Consider the following 20,384-nt stretch of genomic DNA (forward strand, 5'->3'; position numbering starts at 1 on the left):
TAGCTAGTTCTTTTTAGCTTAAATTAACCCATTTCTATTAATTTGTGTGCTTCCCTGAGGCTTGTTTATCTCATCTATGTACTGTCCATCCTGCTTTCCTGTTTCCTTGTGTCTGGCTAGCTGTACCCGCTCCCTCCAAGCTGGCTGGCTCCCCTTTTCTCTTTCCCCTTTTCTTCCAGCCCTGCCTATCCCTCCTCTGTCTAGCTATTGTCCATTCAGCTTTTTATTAGATCAATCAGGTGCCTTAGGAAGGCAAGGTAAAACAGCAACACATCTTTACATAGTTAAACAATTATTCTGCAACACAAACAAATATAACTCATCTTTACTTACCTAAACAAACATTCTATTCCACAACAGTAACTAAGACAGAAGTCTGTGTACCATATGTGTGTGCCTGATGGCTGCAGAGGCCAGAAGAGGCCAGAGGACATCAGAATCCCCTGGGACTGGAGTTACAGTGAGGTGCCATGTGGATGAAGGGAATCAAACCCTGGTCCTCTCCAAGATCAGTAAGTATTCTTAACCACTAAGCCATTTTTATAGCCTCAACAACTCTACTCATATGTGTATGTGTGTGTGTGTGTGTGTGTGTGTGTGTGTGTGTGTGTGTGTGTGTGTTTGAGACAAGGTCTTACTAGCAGACTTGGCTGGTTTGGAACTAGGTATATGTAACTCAGGCTAGGCTCAAACCTGAGACTAACCTCTTGCTTCAGCCAACTGAGAGCTAGGACTATGGAGGTGTGCATAAGAACTAATATTCACCACAACTTCAAGGCTAGCATGGGTGGGCTACATAGTGAGTTCCAGCCTGTCTGGGATCCAGTATGAATGACCTTGTCAAACACAAACAGACAGAAGAGATGACTTAATGGTAAAATGCCTGTGGTATGTTGATGAGAACAGTCTAGATGTCACACATAGAAGCATGTGAACAAATCAAAAGTAACACCTCAAAGCAATTTCTTTTGGTAGAAAGGGTGTACCAGGATCCAATCCAGGATAGCAGGCTTGCGGGGCAGGAAGTTCACTTAGTTTTTATCTGAAGGCAGGTGGAACTGTGTGTTTCATCCCCTCTTACAGTTGGCTCCAGTGATTAATTTATAACCAATGCAAAGGAAATAAAGGAGAAGGAGAGGGGTCATCTGGCAGCAACCCTGGGTCTTCAAGTTCTGAGAAAGGGGCTTTGTGTAAATAGTCTCCCGGGTGAGGGAGATTAAAAGATTTGCATAAACATTTTACAAAGTGGAAGAGATTTATGGAATCTTGACCCTTGGTGGCCTAGCCGCCTCTAATAGGAAAAACAAACAAACAAACAAACAAACAAACAAACATTTCTTGCATACATTAACATGAAGCCCTGGGTTCAGATCTTCAGCAGTCACATAAAAAACTGGATGGGCCAGGCGGTGGTGGCGTACATCTGTAATCTCAGCACTTGGGAGGCAGAGGCAGGTGGATCTCTGTGAGTTCGCGGCCAGCCTGGTCTACAGAGCTAGTCCAGGACAGGCTCCAAAGCTACAGAGAAACCAAAGCTGTCTCGAAAACCCCCCCCCCCAAAAAAATAATAAACTGGGTGGGAGTTGGCTTTCAGCTTCTGCAATCCAGCACTGGGGGAAGGGAGGAGCAGAGACAGGTGGATTCTGGGAGCTCACTGGTGGGCCAGCCTAGCTGAATCTATGCACTTGATATTCAGCAAGAGCAGGTCTTGTAAAATAAAGGTTGAGGGTGATTAAAAGGAGTCATAGACCTTGATCTCTGACCTCCATGTGCATGTGCACCTACACACACACACAACATACAATCAATGCTTTTAATCCCAGAATCAGAATGTAGAAGTTTAAGGATAGCCTCAGCTACTTATCAAGATGGAGGCCAACCTGGGCTACTTGCCAGTCTATCTCAAACAAACAACAAACAACCACAAAGAAAATGGCTTTTAGGAGAAAGGAACAAGGAAATCCCATGTAATGGGAAGAAAGGAGAGCACTCTGGGTGGCCGAAAAGGAGGACGTCAGGATGCAGCCGCCATGTACTCACAACATGGAAACTGCTGCTCCAAAAGCCAGCCTGGCTTTCCCAGGTACCCGCCAAGAGGCCCTCCTGGTTTCCTTCCTGTTGTGCTAAAGCACTAGCAATAAAGTTTTTCTTAGCTATGGGCCAAGCTTGGTGGTTCATGACTTTAATCTCAGCACTCACCCGGCAGAGGCATGCAGATCTCTGGGAGTTCTAGGCCAGCCTGGTCTACATGGTGAGTTCCCAGACATCCAGGTACATAGTGAAATTCCGTCTCTGTTTTTTAAATTTTATTTATTTTTCTTTCACATGCATTGGTATTTTGCCTGCATGTATGTCTGTGTGAGGGTGTCAGATCCCCTGCAACTGGAGTTACAGACAATTTTGAGCTGCCATGTGGGTGCTGGGAATTGAACCCAGATCCTCTGGAAGAGCAGACAATGCGCTCAACTGCTGAGCCGTCGCTTGAGTCCCAAGACACTGTCTCAAAAAAAATCTCTAAAGGCAAACACAGAGTCTAACCTAATCTAGACAATTTCTGATTGAGACTCTCTTTCCACATGATTCTAGACAGTGTCAAGTTGAAATGAAAACTAGCCTGAACAATCTGCACTTTATTAAATGAGGAAGCAAGACACAGAACACTGTGAGTAGTATGCACTTGTATACAAAGCTGCTTATGGGTGCTGTGAGTGTGAATGCACACACACACACAGAGGCAGGCTGTATAGATATGGAGTATATCTGAAAAACAGGAGGACAGTGATTGTGGTATCCCTGGAGACAGAAAGATGTAGGAATGGGGTGGGAGGTGATTGCCACCGCTCCCTTCCTCTTTTTTTTTTTTTTTTTTTTTGGTTTTTCGAGACAGGGTTTCCTCTGTGTAGCTTTGCGCCTTTCCTGGATCTCACTCTGGAGACCAGGCTGGCCTCGAGCTCACAGAGATCCGCCTGCCTCTGCCTCCCGAGTGCTGGGATCAAAGGCATGCGCCGCCGCTGCCGCCGCCGCCGCCGCCGCCGCCGCCGCCACCACCGCAGCCACCCGGCTCCCTTCCTCTTTTATATCTTCGAGTTTCTCCCATTTTTTCTGTTCTTCTTCAGATGTTGGGAATTGAAGCCAGGTCCTCATGTGTACTAAGCTCTACCACCAGGCTACCCCGCTGCCATCGTTCCTTTGTTTTGACACAGGGTCTGATGGTGCCCAGGCTGGCCTCTAACTCACCATGTAACAGAGTCTGGCTTTGATCTCCGGATCCTCCTGCCTCTACCTACCTCTCAAATGCTAGGATTATAAGCAAGTGGCATCATTTCAGGCTAACACTCCTTTGTCAAATTTGCTTCTGATTTCTGTCACAGTGTTGGCCTCAAGGGTTGCCAGTTCCTGGTGCTATTGGGAGGCGGTGTGGGACCATTAGGAGGTAGGGTCTAGTGGAAGGAGGCCTGGTCACTGGGAACATGCCAGTGAACGGGATTCAAAGGGGACCTCAGCCTCCTTTCCTTTCTGCTTTCCAGTTGCTATGAGGTGGGGCAGTCTGCTCTGTCCTGTGTTTCTGTCTTGACCCGCTTGACCACAGGCCCAAAAACAGACCAGCCAAGGAACCAAGGATTGAGCCTCAGAATCTGTGAGCCAAAAGAAACAGTTTCCGGCTGGAGAGATGGCTCAGGGGTTAGGAGCACTGGCTGCTCTTCCAGAGGACCCGGGTTCAATTCCTAGCACCCACATGACAGCTCACAACTGTCTGTGACTCCCATTCCAGGAGATTTGACACCTTTACAGAAATGCAAATAAAATAAAATAAATAGCCAGGTGGTGGTGGCGCACACCTTTAATCCCAGCACTCGGGAGGCAGAGGCAGGCGGATCTCTGTGAGTTCGAGGCCAGCCTGGGCTACCAAGTGAGCTCCATGAAAGGCGCAAAACTACGCAGAGAAACCCTGTCTCGAAAAACCAAAATAAAGAAAGAAAGAAAGAAAGAAACAGTTTCTTCTTTTATCCTTTTCCCTTACTATGTAGCATAGGCTAGACTTGACCTCATCATGGTTCCCAGGATGGCCTCAAACTCTGGAGCCTCCTAGCTCAGCCTCCAGAGTGCTGAGATCAAAGGCCTGTGCCTACTTTAATTTTCCTTTTTTCAGATTAGTGTGCACTCAGGAGAATGTGTATGTGGATGCTTCTGTGCTTGAGGATACAGAGGTTGAGGCTGTAGGCCTTTCTCCGGTGTTCTCCACCTTTTGGTGGTTGTTTGTTTTTTGACACAAGATCTTACCATGTAGCTCTAACTGGCTCTTACCATGTAGCTCTAACTGGCTGGTCTCACTATGTAGACCAGGCTGGCCTGAAATTTAAGAGATCTGCCTGCTTACTTCTTTTCTTTTATTTTTTTTAAAGATTTATTTGTTTATTATGTATACAATGTTCTGCCTGCATGTGTGTCTGCAGGCGGGAAGAGGGCACCAGATCTCATTACAGATGGATGTGATCCACCATGTGGTTGCTGGGAATTGAACTCAGGACCTCTGGAAGAGCAGTCAGTGCTCTTAACCTCTGAGCCATCTCTCCAGCCCCCGACCTGCATACTTCTTTAGTGGTGGGATTAAAGGCATGTGTTACCACTCCAGGTTCTCCGCTTTATTTTTTGAAATGGTTTTCACTGAACCAGAAGCTCACTGATGGAGCTAGACTGGCCAGCCGGTCATCCTCAGGTCTTCCTGCCTCTGCCTCTCTAGCGCTGGGATTACAGGTGGGCGCTGCACTCTTTTCTGTGGGTGCTGGGGTTTGAATTGAGGTCTGCATATTTGTATGGCAAGCACTTTCCTTTTTTTTTTTTTTTTTTTTTTTTTTGGTTTTTTGAGACAGGGTTTCTTTGTGTAGCTTTGCGCCTTTCCTGGAACTCACTTGGTAGACCAGGCTGGCCTCGAACTCACAGAGATCCGCCTGCCTCTGCCTCCCGAGTGCTGGGATTAAAGGTGTGCGCCACCACCGCCCAGCAGGCAAGCACTTTCCTTACAGAGCCATTTCTCCCTCTCTTCCCCTCCCCTTCCCTCTCCCATCCCTGATCTTGCATATTGCCTAGTCTGGTCTTGAACTCTCTACATAACTGAGGATGACCTGACCATCTCCTGCTTCCATTTCCTGAATGCTAGGATTATGCATGTGCATGATCCTGGCCTGGCCCAGACACTTTTCTAGGTCCCTTGAGTATATAACTAGGATTGGAGTTGCTGGGCCATATGGCAACTCTATGTTTACCATCCAAAGTATAGCTCAGACATTTGCTGCATGCAGCCTTTTACAGTTCCACCAGTAATGCATCAGAGGTCCATGTTTTCAGCTGCCTATAAACACTTGTGGGTTTTTTGCTTGTTTGTTTTTATTTTTTTTGTGGAGACAGAGTTTCTCTGTGTATCCCTGGCTGTCCTGGAACTTTCTTGGTAGACCAGGCTGGCCTCAAACTCAGATCTGCCTGCCACCTCTGCCTCCTGAGTGTTGGAATCAAAGGAGTGGGCCACCATGCCTGGCTTTTTTTTTTTTCTTAAATGAGACAAGGTTTCTCTATGTAGCCAAACTGAACTAGAATTTAACAATATATAGCCCAAACTGGCCTTAGACTCATGGCAAGTCTCCTGCCTCAGTTTTTCAAGTGTTGGGATTGCAGAAATAAACCAATTCATCCAGCTTTCCCAAACTATATTAAATGTTATTTGGAGGGAGGAGAAAATCACTTTCTGTGAAATGTTTTGTTTGTTTGTTTGGTTTGTGGGTTTTTTGTTTTTGTTTTTGAGACAGGGTTTCTCTGTGTAGCCCTGGCTGTTCTAGAACTCACTTTGTAGACTAGGCTGGCCTGGAACTCAAATATCCACTTGCCTCTGCCTCCTGAATGCTTGGATTAAAGGTGTGTGCTATCACTGCCCTGCTCTATGAAATGTTTTAAAAGTACCCGTGATGGATTGGTGTTTTGTTTTTTATTTGCTTTGTTTTGTTTTTTTGGGACAGTGTCCTACTAGGTAGCTATGGGTGGTGGTGGTCTGGGACTCACACTATGTAGACTAGACTGACTTCAAAATCACAGAGATCTGCCTGTGCCTTTCTCCCAAGGCTAATGTTAATTGTCAATTTGACAGTATTCCCAGCACTTAGAAGGTTGAGTCAGAATAATTAGGAGTTCAAGGTCATTTTCAGCTATGTAGAAAATTCTAGGCAGGCCTGGTCTATAGGAAAAACTATCTTTTTTTGTTTGTTTTTGTTTTTTTGAGACAAGGCTTCTCTGTGTAGTTTTGGTGCTTGTCCTGGATCTCGCTCTGTAGACCAGGCTGGCTTGGAACTCAGAGGTCCGCCTGGCTCTGCTTCCTGAGTGCTGGGAATTAAAGGCATGCGCCACCAACGCCCACCCGGCAGGAGAAACTGTCTTAAAACGACAACAACAAAAAACTGAACAAACAACAAGAAAAGCAAAAAGTTAGAGAAGAGAAAAACAACTAACCAGAAGTGAGTTGGCTTTCCAATTCATCCAGCCAGGGAGAGCCACTTGCAGGTCACAGGCAGGGCAAGTTGGCTGCAGCCAGCTCCAGGGCCAGAAGCAATTGGCTGCCAGGCCATCCATGGCACAAAAAAAGATCACAGGTCGCCAGAGCCGATTTTAAAGACGCGAGCGGCCAGTCTGGGTGGAGGCGCTCAGACTGCTTTGAGTGCGGAAGCGCTAGTCGTCTCAGAAGCGTTTTTCCCCCACTGTAAAACAAACTCAGAGTCTCCCCCGGCCCTAGATCTCATCTGTCTGTCCCTGTCTCGTTCCTTCTAAGCCCAGCGCCCTGCATGGGTGTGAAGCGGTTCAGACAACAGCCTGGGGTGAGGTGGTCTGGTGCCAGTTCACTTTCAGATCTGGTCTTTCCAAGCAGGGTTTTAGACATGCGCAGTGCTCAGGCCCGAGTCATCTTATTTTCATTTGCAGGGAAACTTCAGACTGTCACGACTACAGTGAGGCAAGATGGGAGGAAAATCGGGGAGACTGTTACTCCCTCTTGGTGGTGGTGCTAGCCCCATGCCCGAACCGGCACTTGTGGTGGTAGCTAACTCAGTCAGCGCACTCTTGGCTTGATGCGGTTCTCGGGTTTCCATTGAACCGGTCCGCCAGCTGTTGCTGCTGTTACCAGTGTTCTCAGGTGAGGCTCGGAAAGTTCAAGAAATCAGCCATTACCGCCCAGCTCTGCGAGTCGCAGAACAGGCTTAACCTGTTGAGATGATTAAGTGCTAAAACTCGTTAGTTATTTATTCATTTATTTAATTAATTAGTGACACTGAGGACGGAATTTAGGACTCCATGCTACACATGCTACAGCCTCACTGAGCTACACCCCCAACCCCTCTCCCCCACCTTTTTTTTTTTTGAAAGGTTGAGAAAAGATTTTGCTAAGTTGCCCCAAGGTGCCGGGGTTGGGCTTTGTGATCTTCCTGCCTCGGCCTCCTAAGTACTGGGATTATCTAGCACTGCCTTTTTTTTCCCTTTCTCTTTCCCTCAGTGTTGGTGATGAAATCCATGGCTTTGTGAATGCTAGGCATATGCCCTAATCACTGAGCTACACTCTCAGCCCGTAGTAACACAGTAAAAGAGAGGCTGACTTCAGGGGACAGGGAAAGTAGTGAAACGGAAGCAGTCTTTGGGAACCAGACGTAGAGGCTCACCCTTCCTCATAAGCCTAGCATAGGGAGGCAGAGCCGACAGGAGCACTGTGGGATTCTGTCCAGCCTGGCTTACCTAGCGAATTCCTGGCCATCTGTGCTAAAATGGGAGACCCTGTAATCATCAAAGAAAGGAAGAAGAGCCCTGGGCTAGACCACGCAACCCAGGGACACTCACTCACCTGTTCACTTGAAGCCCAAGCAGAATGCACTCCCGAATCCTGTTGCATCTAGAATAGCCATGTGGCCCAGGCCCCCGGTATAACGAAATATGAAGGTGGGGTGGGGGGGGGCATTTGCTTAAGCTAGGGAAAGTAGGCTATTGAGAGAAAAAGTGTACGTGCGGGTGTAATATTGCCCCTGACACTTACGGATTCCAATGCTGAGCTGATAGGATGGATGCTTCAGCTTGGACAGCCAGCACCTGGTGACCCTGAGGCTATAGGCGACGGACAGAACAATACGCTCATGGGAGAGGAGTACCCGAACATCTCGTGCTGTATGAACAGCAATCTGCTGTAGAATTGTTGCTCAGCTTTTTTCTTTGTTTGTTTGCTTTTCCGAGACAGAGTTTCTTTGCATAGTTTTGGTTTCTGTCCTGGAACTCACACTGTAGACCTCGAACTCACAGAGATTCACCTGGTGCTGCCTCCTGAGTGCTGGGATTAAAGGCGTGCGCCACTACCACCCGGCCAGCTTTTTAAAAAAGACTTGTTTTATTCTATGTGTGAGTGTACCTCATATGTGCCTGATACCAATGGGGGTCAGATCTCCTGGAGCTGGAGTTACAGGTGGTTTATGGGCCACATGGGTGCTGGGAACCAAGCCTGGGTCCTCTGCAAGAACAGGTGCTCGTAACTGCTGAGCCGTCTCCCCTGCTCCAGTTGCTACTCTTGATCTTAGCCAAATGGCCAAGAACTGAGCTACCTCAGGAATATTCCAGAAAACTGGTAAATGTTTTTGTTGCGCCAGGTGGCGGCGGCAGCGGCGGCGGCGGCAGCGCACACCTTTAACCCCAGCATTCAGGAGGCAGAGGCAGGCGGATCTCTGTGAGTTCGAGGCCAGTCTGGGCTACAGAGAGAGTTCCAGGACAGGCTTCAACACTACACAGAAAAACCCTGTCTCAAAAAAAATAAAAGTTTTTGTTGCTTGTACCTTGGTGAAGAGGAAGTAAGGCAAAGTGGAAGAGTCAGGTTTATATCCTTGGTCAAGTGACTGACTTGTTTGAAGCCTCCATTCACTTATCTCTGAAATGGGAATAATTAGCATTCTTGCAATGATTAAATGAACTAGGGGCAGGGATGGGGGTTGGAGGAGTGGGGTGGGGTGGGGTAGGGTGGGGTGGGTGTTGAAAAACTACAAAAAGTGCCTGAAAAGCTGGGTATGCTGTTGCCCTTTGGATCCCAGGAAGACTGCTGTGAATTTGAGACCAGCTTGGGCTGCAGCATAAGACCCTGTCTCAAACAAAACCAAACCAAACCCCCACAAAACTGATGACAACAAACTAAAGCACCCAAAGTACTTGGAACATAGAAGTGCTCTCTGAGTTCTGGGGGTACCTTCCTCCCTTTCTGACTTGAGGTCTAGAGCACCCAACTTATTTTTTTTTTCCCCTCTCGAGACAGGGTTTCTCTTGGTAGCTTTGGAACCTGTCCTGGAATTCACTCTGTAGCCCAGGCTGGCCTCGAACTCACAGAGATCCGCCTGCCTCTGCCTCCCGAGTGCTGGGATTAAAGGCGTGCGCCACTACTGCCTGGTTTGCTTGGAATTTAAGACATAGCAGAGGATAACCTTGAACTCTTAATCTTCCCTTTACCTCCTAAATGCAAGGATTTTAAGTGTGTCCTACTAGGTCTGGCTCTGCTGCCAATCTTGTTGACCATTAGGGCTTGCGTGTTGAGTATATGGAAGGCACAAGAAGGGCTGGCAGCTGGTGTTGGCTCTTGCCTGGGACCTCAGCCTCTGTCAACTGGTGCTTCAATTCCCTTTTTGTGGATACTCATAGTGGGAGAGTTGGCGCCAGGTAGGAGGAAGTAGAAGCTGTCAGCTATTTAAGCCCTAGGCTTGAGGGCTTCACCACGTTACTTGTGTTTCCTTAGGGGAGCAGTCTTAGAGCCAACCCTAAGTCAAAGATCAGGACATAAGTCAAGTCTTTCATGGGGGAGTGGTCTGTGCAAACTGAGAGCGAAGGATGAAGGCAGGCGTCTTTGCTGATTTTCTCCCTGCGTTTGTCACTCAGCTGGGTTCAGCTTTGACTCTAGTGCCTGCCCGCTGATGTTACTCAGTGCAGGGCCACCTACAAATCTCACCCGAAGCAGCATATCTGGCTTCCTGTTGGATCTTTTTCCTGACATCCTTGAATATGTATTTTTCACTGTTCATATCAGTTATTCTCTGAACATATACATGTGTATGATATGTATATGACTGGATATACATTATCAGTATATGTACTGCACTTGAATCAATAATTATTCCTTTTGATGTTCTTTCATTACATTTAAAAATATCATTATTACCATTATTAATTTTAAGATAGGGTTTCCCTCTATAGCCCTGGCTGCCCTGGAACTCACAGAGATCTGCCTGTTTCTGCTTCCTGAGCCCTGGGGTGAAGGGTGCGCCACTACCAAGCCAGGTTTAGACTTGGCTTTTGTGTGAATAGACTCCTGGAGTGAAGGGTGGGTACTTGTGGAACTTTAAAGCAGGGACTGACTGCCACAGTGCAGGTAGGAAATCCTGGAGGTGACAGCAGAGCTAGGGTAGGTTTTATTGTTTTATTTTATTCACACTGAAGACATTTTATATGGTTTGTGTCCCAAGACAATGCCCCCCCCCCATATATATGTCTGACAATGTCTATTTTATTTCACTAACCCAATTCCAAATTTCTTTCCAAGTTCTTTTTACATAAAAGCTATCCTCAAGCCAGGGTTGGTAGCATAAACCTTTAAGGCAGGTGGATCTTTGAGCTGGAGGCCAGCCTGGTCTACAGAACAAGTTCTAGGACAGCAAGGGCTACATAGAGAAACTGTCTTGAAAATCTAAAAAGAAGGAAAGAAAGAAAACAAGACTATGATTTATTGCATTTGACTTTTATTTATTTTGGTCAGACACCTTTTTATTTTCTTAGTCCAGGCTGACCTTAAACTTGTTTTTGGAGGTTGACTTTGAATCTTCCTTTCTCCTGCCTCCACCTCCCGAGGCATGGGTCACTAGGATTGGCTTCACTTGTTAATGGTTTGTTATCTTGGTGTACAAGCTCGTTCTGTAGAATGCTGCACATTTTGAGTTTTTCTTATTTTTTTTCAAGAACTCTACCGAGGTAGCCTTCTGCTCTGCATCGCATCCTATCAGGAGACATGTGGTGACAGTTGGAGCCACTCCTGGTGACACTAAGTTCAAGCCGCCCTTGGTTAAGGTAGTGCCTCTCAGTTCTTCCCACTCTAATGCAAGCTGTTCTCTGGTGTAAATCATGAGACTTGAGAGACCACACCTGGGGACCGAATACCTTGTGAGCCTCAGTGACCCCCCCCCCCCCCCCCGGCCAGTGACATAGCAGGGCGTCCGAAAAGTAAGAATGACGCCCCCTCAAATGTTAGTCTTGAGGACCGGTGCTTGGCGCACAATGGACACTCCATAGATGTCAGGAATTCCAGGATGGAGATGAGCACGCGGGAAAACTAACGCAATACCCGGAGTCACCTAGACCGCCTGGCCACGCCCCCTACCGCGCGCACGGCCCCCTGGGACCCGTAGTGCTGGGCGTGGCCGCAGGACTACAAATCCCGGCGGCCCCCGCGCCGCGGCTTCAGCGGCGGTCGCCTCAGCTCCTCAGATCGCCGGCGGCGGCCTCGGCGGAGTCGGTGTCGGCGGCCGGGGCTGAGCTGTGAGTTTCCGATTGAGAGCAGCGCTGGGGAAGATGGCGGCGAGCGGTGAGTGGAGAGAAAGGCGGCGGCGGGAGGCGGGTGAGGCCAGCGGCATGGCCCCGGGCGGGGGTCTCGGGGTCGCCGGCAACGCGCGGCGCAGGCGACAGGGATCGGGCGGGCGGCGCTGGTCTCCGGGGCCCGCGCAGGGTCGCGAGGAGTTCGCGGCCGCGGCCTCTGCTGCTTGAGCTCCCCCCGCCGAGTCCCGGGTTGGGGAAGCGCAGCGCAGCCTCCTCTTCCCGCCGGCGCCGCCCGGCGGGGCGGACTCGGGCTCTTCGGGCAGAGGCTGCGGCTCCGCTGCGAGCGGGCGCGGCGGACGCGGAGTGTGCGGTGCGCGCGGGGTGAGTGCGGGGCGTGTGCGTGGTGAGAGCAGGGTCTGTGGTGTGTGCGGGGTGTGTGGGCTGGACGTGGGGTCCGCGCGATGCGCCAGGTGTGTGGTGTGGATCCGGTGTCTACAAGGTGTGTGGGGTGGATGCAGGGTGAGTGTGGGGTCTGCAGGGTGCATGCATGGCGTGTAAGATGAGTGTGCGCTGTTCGAGGTGTGTGCGGGGTAAGTGGAGGTGTGAGGGATGAGTGCAGGGTCTGAGGTCTGTGTGGGGCGAGTACGGGGCGGAAGCGGGGTCCGCGATGTGTATAGGGTGGATGCTTTGCGGATGAGGAGTTGGAGGTGTGTGTAGCGTGGATTCGGGGATGAGTGTGGGGTCTGCCCTCTGTGCGGCGTCGATGTCGGCTCTGCCTTTTGGTATCACCTATCACCGCGATCACTTTCACCTTCCGAAATTCCCAATCTTGATTCGTTCATTGATTCTGTTTGCAATAGTTTAAATGAACCGAGCCTCACACACAGCCTGTGAGAGAAGTGGGAGGCAATGCTACTTCCTAGGCAGTTTGAGGGCGCCCAGGGTGGAAAAGTTAACCAATAGAGCAGCTGAGAGAGGCCAGAGCATCTCAGGCCCACGGTCCAGGAGCCCAGGACTCCATACTGTATGACACGGAAGATTGGAGACCGTCTTGAAGTCGAGTAACTTTCCCCCCTCCCAAGTGCAAAGACTTCCTTTTTTGCAGTTTCTGAGTAGCGCTTCAAAGCCAACTTGTTTTTGTAATTAAGCTTGTGTGGTAAAAAACCAGGAAGGCGAATCAGTCCCCTGTCTGCTGCAGAGCCGAGTGGATTGACTGAGATGAGAGCGTCTGTTTCAGGCTTGCGGTGGCCGGAGATTTAAAAGGCAGCCTTCGGATCGGCTGGCCGATCTGTGCTGCTGCACGGAAGCCTTAGTATTTGTTTCTGCAGGTTGTTGAATAGACGAGATGCTGGAGCCAGGGGAGGAGTGTGGATTCCAGATCTTCAGCAAATATGCTGTGGGAATGGTAGTGTAAACCTCTGAGTTCGTGAACTGTTTGTTCTTTTAAAAAATCAAATGGCTGTCAGCTTATTTAGAATAGGTTTTTTCACACATGACACCCAACTGAAAAGACATTAAAAACACTGAAAAAGGAAGCTCTTCACTCCAAACCCTCCCTGAGGCAGTGACTACTAGCATTTCATGGTGTATGTTTGGCTTTGGGACCAAAGACCAGCTGGTATATACTAAAAGCAGGAACAGGGAGAAATGGGATGGGAATCGTGTTTTCTTTTTTGCTCTTTTAAAACCTGGAGGTACTGGAGGGATGGCTCAGTGGTTAAGAGCAGGATGGTGGCGGCACACATCTTTATTTAATCCCAGCACTCAGGAGGCAGAGCCAGGTGGATCTCTCTGTGTGTTTGAGGCCAGCCTGGTCTATAGAGCGGAGCTCCAGGACAAGGCACCAAAAACTACGCAGAAACCCTGTCTCAGAAAAGACAAACAACAAACAAACAAACAAAAGGCATGGGCTATACTTCCTGAGGACCCAGAACTGATTCCCGGTGTCCAGCAATTGTCTGTAGCTCCAGTTCCAGGGGATCAGTCGCCCTCTTCTGGCCTCTGTGAGCACCAGGCACCCTCCTGGTGCATGGACATACATTAAAAAAAAAAAAATCTTGATAGCTGCTAGAAAGGCTCTTTTGAATTATTGCTTCTGTTGCTCGGTGTAAAACCCTTAAAGAAATAATAACTTGTGGCGTGAAGAACCCCGAGGGCTCATTGTAAGATGAAGCCTGTTGGTAATGTGTAAAATGATATCAACACAGTAGCTCCTGTGTCACTGGAAGTTGCCCCAGGTTCTGAATTTAAATGAGCAGTAATCTAAACTACCTGTGATCTTAAATTATAGGGTAGTTTGTATGTTGATAGGAAAGACTTAATTGTCCAATCAGCATTAAATAAAAAGGCACATGCCAGCTTTTGGCATATAGAAAGAAGTACATTTTGTAGTTGGAAAATTGTGGACTAGGTGGGTTTAACTGTAAGCAGTTTCTATCAGAAAACATCCCTTAACTAAAGAGGTCTTCAAAACACAGACTTCAGCATATAATCAACAAGATGGTCCTTTTTTTTTAAAGAGGGCACCAGGTCCCATTATTGATGGTTGTGAGCCATCATGTGGTTGCTGGGAATTGAACTCAGGACCTCTGGAAGAGCAGTCAGTGCTCTTAACCTCTGAGCTATCCCTCCATCCCCGGTCTTTTTTTTTTTAAAGATCATTTTATGTGTGTATTTTGCTTGCATGTCTGTGTACCATGTGCATGTTTATTTCCTGAAATGGTCAGAAGAGGGTGTCAGTTCCCCTCAAACTGGATTTAAGGATGTTTATGAGCTGGGCATGGTGGCATACTCCTTTAATCCCAAATCCCAGCACTCAGGAGGCAGAGGCAGATGGATCTCTGAGTTTGAGGACAGCCAGGGCTACACAGAGCAACCCTGTTTTTGATTAAAAAAAAAAAAAAAAAAAAAAAAGAAAACCCAAAACAAAACACAAAAATGTTTGTGAGCCATCACGAGGGTGTTGGGATTCAAACCTGGTTGTCCTGTAGGAACTCTTTTTTGTTGTTTGAGACAGGGTTTCTCTGTGTAGCTCTGGAGCCTGTCCTGGAACTCACTTTGTAGATCAGGCTGGCCTCACAGAGATTCAACTGGCTCTGCCTCCTGAGTGCTGGGATTTAAAGGCTTGTGCCACTACTGCCCGGCTACAGCCAGTGCTCTTAACCAGTGAACCATTTCTCCAGCCCTCCCCCAAATTGATATGTATGGCTGTTTTGCCTGCTTGTGTTGGTATACCACATCTGTGCCTGTGTCCTCTGAGGTCAGAATAGGGCGTTAGGTTCTTTGGAACTGGAGTTTCTAATGGTGAGCTGCCATGTAGATGCTGGGGTTTGAAGCCTGGTCCTCTGTAAGTGTATGTAGCAAGTGCCTTTAACCAGTAAGCATCTCTCCAGCCCCTGTCTTTGTGTTTTGAGAAGGTCTCATTGCTCAGGCTGTTGTGGAACCTGGAGCTTGTAATTCAGTTTGGTTTTGAACTCATGATCTGCATGCCTCAGCTTCCTGGTTCTGGGATTAGAGATATGACACCTCATTCAGCTAGGATGATCACTTTTTAGAAGACTCTGAATCATTAATTTAGGATAGCATTTAGATCTATAACCTAGGTTGGCCCTGATTGATTGAGCTCTGCCTCCTGCTTTAGCTTCTCAAATGGGATTATAGGAGTGTTCCACTTTGTTTGCTAGAATGTTTTTAAACATTAGCACAGGGCAGTTGGAGAGATGGCTCAGTGCTTAAGAAGAGTACTTGCTGCTTTTTTTTTAGAGGACCCAGGTTTGGTTCTCAGTACAACCTATTGTAACTTCAGCTCCATGGCATCCAGTACTCTTATCTGCCTTCCCTTGGCTCCTGAATATACATACACATAGGCAAACAGTCATATACATAATAAAAAAAAATAGTAACAGTCTGCTGGTGTGTGTGTGTGTGTGTGTGTGTGTGTGTATGTATGTATGTGTGTGTATGTATGTGTGTGCGCGCGCTATATGCCTTTAATCTCAGCACTGGGGAGGCAGATCTCTGAGTTAGAGGCCAGCCTGGTTTACCAAAGCCAGTTGCAGGACAGTTAGGGTTACACAGAGAAACCTTCTTAAAAAAAACAACAAACCGGCCCACGCCTTTAATCTCAGCACTCAGAGGCAGAGCCAGGCGGATCGCTGTGAATTCAAGGCCAGCCTGGGCTACCAAGTGAGCTCCAGGAAAGGCGCAAAACTACGCAGAGAAACCCTGTCTCGAAAAACCAAAAAAAACCCCAAACCCCCCCCCCCAAAAAAAAAAAAAACAACAAACCAACAAAAGTTTACTAACAGTTCATTAAAATAATTAAAATAATTGAATGGGGGCCTGAGAGGTGACTTAGTGATTAAGAGAACTTACTTCTTTTCCAGAGCACTTGTGTTTTTGTCACATCTCTAATTCAAGTTCAGAGAATCTGATGCTCCCTTCTGGCCTCCATGGGCTCTTGCCTGCATGTGGTGCACATAAACTCATGCAGGCACACACACATTAGGAAAAAACTTAGAAAAAAACCAGAAAGATAGTAGAGCTAGGTTATTAGGGATTGTATGAAATCACTTCTGACTTTTTAAAATAAAACTTAAATGTATTTAATTTTATGTGTATAGGTGTTTTGCCTGTATATATGCCTGTATATATGTCTATGTACCATGTGTGTGTTGGTGCCTGAGTAAACTTCTGATCCCTGTGACTGGAGTTGTAGGCAGTTGTTAGTTGCCATGTGGTTGGTTACTTGGATTTGTGAATCCTCTGCAAGAGCAGCCAGTGCTCTTAACCCCTGAGACAGCTCTCCAGCTCCGTGTTTATATTTTTTTGAGTTCTGGGCCAACTGCATGCTCTACCACTGGTCTACATCCCTAGCTAATTTCATTATACTTTGTAAGTGATTTTAGGGTGCATTTTCCCTGGTATAAAAATTTCTGTAGGGCATTTCCACCCTCCACCCTCTTAGTAAATAGGAACTCATTTAGTAAGGAGGGAGTGTATGTACTGTGGGGACCTGGATCCTCTTTCTGGGAGATGCGTGTGAACAAAATACACTTTTGAGATGATTGCTTAGTAATATCTTGTTTTTCTTTTTGGGTGCTGGGATTGAACCTCATGCATGCTAGGCAAGTTCTCCGCCCCTCAACTGCCTCCCCAGTCCATTAATGCCTTCTCTCTCTCTTTTTTCCCCATTACAATAGGCCAGAGTAGCTCCCAACTCAGACCTGTGGACCCTTTCCTTTTATGTGTGTGGGTGTGCACCTACCATGGTCCAGCGCTAATGCCTTCTTGATCCATCTTTTTATTTGCTTTTTTTTTTTTTTTTTTTTTTTTTTTGGAGACTGAGTCTTACTGCATAGTTCTAGCTGTTCTGTAACTCACTGTGTAGACCAGACTGGCATAGACCAGAAGTGCCTTTCCAAGAAATGGAGTGAAATAACAACTTATTTATTTCTAAATTATTTTATTACTTAATGTGTATGAATGTTTTGTCTTCATGCATGTATATGTACCACAATGCCTGCTGAGGTCAGAAGAGGATGTTTGATCCCCTGGAACTGGAGTTAGTTACATGGTTGTGAGCTACCTTGTAGGTGCTGGGAATTGAACCTAGGTCTTCTGCAAGAGCAGTAAGTGCTCTTAACCACTGAACTAACTCTCCAGCCCTCAACAACTTATTTATGGTTTGTGTGTCCCCGTGGGTTCATGTTCATCACGTGTATGTTCCAGGAAAGCCCATTTTGACCCATTGAAATAAGGTTCCTTGCTATGTCAGGGACAGTCTACTAACGAAAAAAAGTAGCTTACAAAATCCCAGCTTACAAAATCCCGTCTTGGGCTAGAGAGATGGCTCAGTGGGTAGAGGTGCTTGGGTAGCCTGACAGCCTGAGTTCGGTCCCTGCATCTCATTGATGGAGCAGACACCTGCACGCACAACGCATCATCTAGTCTTGTGCTGTAGCTGCATGATTCTGAAATAGTTCCTATTAAGTTGAAAACTGTTTGAGAATTTTAAAGTATCTTTCAGTTTGAGTAATAGGGTTGGATGAAACAACAACAAACCCCAATTGCTGTGGTCCTGTCCCTAATTGATTGCTGATGTAAATGGCTTTGGAGTTTCTTTTTGCATTTTAAAACTCCAATTTTAATTCTAATTCAGAGGATGTGCTTTTGGAACTTTGAGTTTGTGGTGAGTTTAGAATGACTATTGCCTCCAGTGGCAGTTTGTCCACATAGCAGATTGGCTACACTTTAATACCCTCCTCACTCTAATGCTTCCTGGGATTGGAAAAGCAATAGTTGTTCTTGTTGCCTCCTGTCCATTGAGCCAGGGATTGGTGCACCAGCTGCGTTTGCGCTGCTCCATATACACAGCAGCGTGGCATATTCTCTTTGCTGTATTGACTGGCCAGAGCTCTGGGAGCCAAACCGGCACTGGATCGGAATGTTCGCTTTTCTCACAGTAAGTTGAAAGGAGGTGACTGTTAATTTGCAGGGAGTTTTGAGGTGAGTGCTGCAGCTAAATGTGGCTCTCACTGAGTGCATTCTAGGGATTGGAAGGGGACATTCAGCAGTAGTGTGGAAGAGGGGTCCCATGGACCTGAAGCTGATCCTTAATGATTGTTAGGTAAATATATATCCATTGTTTTCTGAGAGGATCCAGGGCTAAGGATACACTTTATCCACAGTTAACCTATGTTCAGTCCTCCAACAAATGATGGAATTGACTTGATTTAATCACCTTTCCTTTTCCTAGCTCTGTTGGAAAGTTGTTAAAGGAACAGGAAAGTGGCCAGAAGATGCTCAGCAGGAGTGAGGCCAGTTCACACACACTGGATTATTTTAGCAAATGCAAATGGCAGCTTGTTAGTGCTCATTTAGCTTGGTAGGAATTGCTGTCTAGGTCAGTTTATAAGTGGGCCAGCAATAAAGGCATATTTAACTAACCATACCATAGTCACGTGGCCTAGAGGCAAGGGAAGGCGTCTCACTTGACTGACAACATATCTTGAAATGTTCTCAGAGCAAATGGGCTAGAGGTTCCCCCCAAATTTGTTAGGAACACCTGTCCTGTTTTTCCTTCTCTGCTAATGTTTGTGTTGATGGAGTCAGGAAGATGTGTGGTTTTGGTGGACTGTTCTGTACTGCTGTTCGGTTGAAAGCTCTGATCTCCTTGGTTAGAGCTGCTGTGAGGGACAAAGCTTTACTAATACTGCACGAATTCTTGGTTACTTACAGGATGGTGGGAAGGGAATCCTGGCCTGGGCTGCACAACTGCCCTCAGCTGGAGTAGTGGGTGGATGATGGATGGGAAGGGCTGCAGAAGTCTTCATCCTCAGGTAGATGAGCCTGGTGGTTGGTTGAATGGTTTTTGTTGTTGTTGTTTGAGACAGGGTTTCTCCGTGGAACTCTGACTATCCTGGAACTCACTCTGTAGACCAGGCTGGCCTTAAACTCAGAGATAGACCACCGGGTGGTTGCTTGAATGTTAATTGTATAAGTTGAATCACATTGCACTGAATTCTAGGGATTGGTTACATTATTTTGTTGTACTAGAGTAAGGCTTTATCAAGTATTGTTAAATTGGTCCTTTTGTTTTGCTAGAAGTATAATAAGATCTTGGAAAATTTCTGTTTATTGTACCAGTTTGACAAGTTGTTACTCATGAACCTTCAATTTTTAATGTTTTTGGACAAAGGGCAAAGAACCCCTCTGGGGAGATAGATAATTAACCACCTGTTTTGAGTTTCTTCTTTGGGCTAGCTCAGCAATCTAGTAAGATTTTTATTGAGTGTTCCACATTTAAAATGTGATCTGAGGAAGTGAGACTCTAGGTTGTCAGGTGATTCTGGTGATCTATTCTGTTAACATATGTAAATGTACTTCATTCTGGTGTAAAACATCTTTGAGAAGGTACATCTTGGCCCTTTTCATAGATTGAGTGAGACACTTAGGTTTCAATAGAGTAGGTTCCACCTACTTTTTAAATGATGGTTATATTTCATTCTTTAATGTTGGCAATTTTGAATAAATTTAGGATTTTTCAGAAACAGGTTTCCTTTATCCATGAGAAAAAGTCAATCCTGTGCATAGTCACAAGTACACATTCCCTCTAGTTATGTTCATTTTTACTGGCTTTTTACCAAACTCAAGCCATTTGTAGCTTAGCTCACCATACCCAAAGCTAGCGACTTTCAGTTTTCTTAGAGTTTTGATTGGTGCAGCAAGACATTTTGGAAGCCATTCTTTTCAGTAGATGGTCCATGAAGGAGGGGAATCTGAAAGAGGGAATTTCAAAGCAACCCAAGCAGTGTTTGGAAGTGCTCTGGTCTTGAGAATAATGCCTGGCGGGCAGGCAGGAAGCCTGCAGCTGTGGTGTACCATTGTTCCTCTCTCTCTGGCCTCTGAGACCTTGAGTACAAAGGAGGAGAAAGCCTGGGGAGGGAGAGAGGCATCACTAGGAAAGGGGTGCTTTCAGGGTGAAGACTGTTTCACTGAAGTCCAAGACAAGATTATTTTACCTAAGAGCAATTGTTTCTCACAATCTGCCCCAAACTGACATTTTTATAATGCAAGTTAACTGCTATTGGAAGAGCAGCAGGATCCTTTAGTGTTTCAAAACAACTGAAAGAAAGGATACATGTCAGAAGCCTGGAAGTGTTTCCCCCTCTTCTGCAGTCTGGGCAGGATTGCTTGTTACTTTGAGGAGAGTTCAATACTTTGTAAGCTTTGGGCATGCCTTGCTGTAGAGCTGTTTTTATTTTTGTTTGAGACCTGGCTTTCTGTGTAGAGGACACAGCTTGGAATTC

The 20,384-nt window shown here is 46.8% G+C and overlaps 1 protein-coding gene across 5 annotated transcripts in view; it reads left to right on the top strand.

Annotated features, from left to right (window-relative positions):
- Nucleotides 1–11,540: 11,540 nt before the first annotated feature.
- Nucleotides 11,541–20,384, top strand: part of Ncoa3 (nuclear receptor coactivator 3) — a 92,942-nt gene continuing 84,098 nt past the window's right edge. For all 5 annotated transcript variants that reach the window (XM_028868533.2, XM_028868534.2, XM_028868535.2 and 2 more), the window contains exon 1: nt 11,541–11,623. The gene's annotated coding sequence lies outside the window, so the exon portion shown is untranslated. The remainder of the gene's footprint in view (nt 11,624–20,384) is intronic.

Source organism: Peromyscus leucopus, chromosome 4 (genome assembly GCF_004664715.2).
Source record: "Peromyscus leucopus breed LL Stock chromosome 4, UCI_PerLeu_2.1, whole genome shotgun sequence".
NCBI classification, from domain to species: Eukaryota; Metazoa; Chordata; class Mammalia; order Rodentia; family Cricetidae; genus Peromyscus; species Peromyscus leucopus.